This window comes from Hyaena hyaena, unplaced genomic scaffold (assembly GCF_003009895.1).
Source record: "Hyaena hyaena isolate Hyena2069 unplaced genomic scaffold, ASM300989v1 scaffold_43, whole genome shotgun sequence".
Lineage (NCBI taxonomy): Eukaryota > Metazoa > Chordata > Mammalia > Carnivora > Hyaenidae > Hyaena > Hyaena hyaena.
This window is the reverse complement of record NW_024080675.1, coordinates 4,718,956-4,719,572: the sequence shown is the minus strand read 5'-3', so window position 1 is coordinate 4,719,572 and position 617 is coordinate 4,718,956.

Sequence of the window (617 nt, the reverse complement as noted above, 5' to 3'; positions counted from 1 at the left end):
TAAAAGGCAAGTGGTTTCCTTTCCTTTATCTCAGTTTTCTGATCTATTAAATGGGATAATAATACCTAATGCATAGGGGTTGTGGGAGATATCGAATACAAATAATGATAATAAGCACATAAATAATCATTATTATTACCAAAAATATCTCTAGGGAGAATGTGTACTGATTGTAAGTGCTTGTGAAATGAGAGGCTAAGCAAGGTGTGGCAGAGAAGATAGTTTCTGAAGAGGCTGTTCCCTAAATTAATCCTTCACATGACTAAGAATAACTAAGATATTCTCAGACTTTAGAATTTCAAAAATTTCCCCCAAATTTTGGGGACAGATCTAGAGGGGAAAAAGACTTCAAGAGCCTTATAATAGCCAAGACAAGCTTGAAGAGAAATAGGGCTGGAGATATTTTATTATTCTATATTAAGGTCAATTATAAAGGTATAGTAATTAAGATTGTGTGATTCTGGACTAGAAAGTTCAGAAATGTACCCACACGCATTTGGTCACTTGACTTATAAAAAACATGCTAATCCAGAGACTATGAAGAAAACAGAGGAGGAGTAAGAAAGAGGCCTGAGGAGATCAAGAAAGGATGAAGATCTCAGAATCAAGGGGACAAA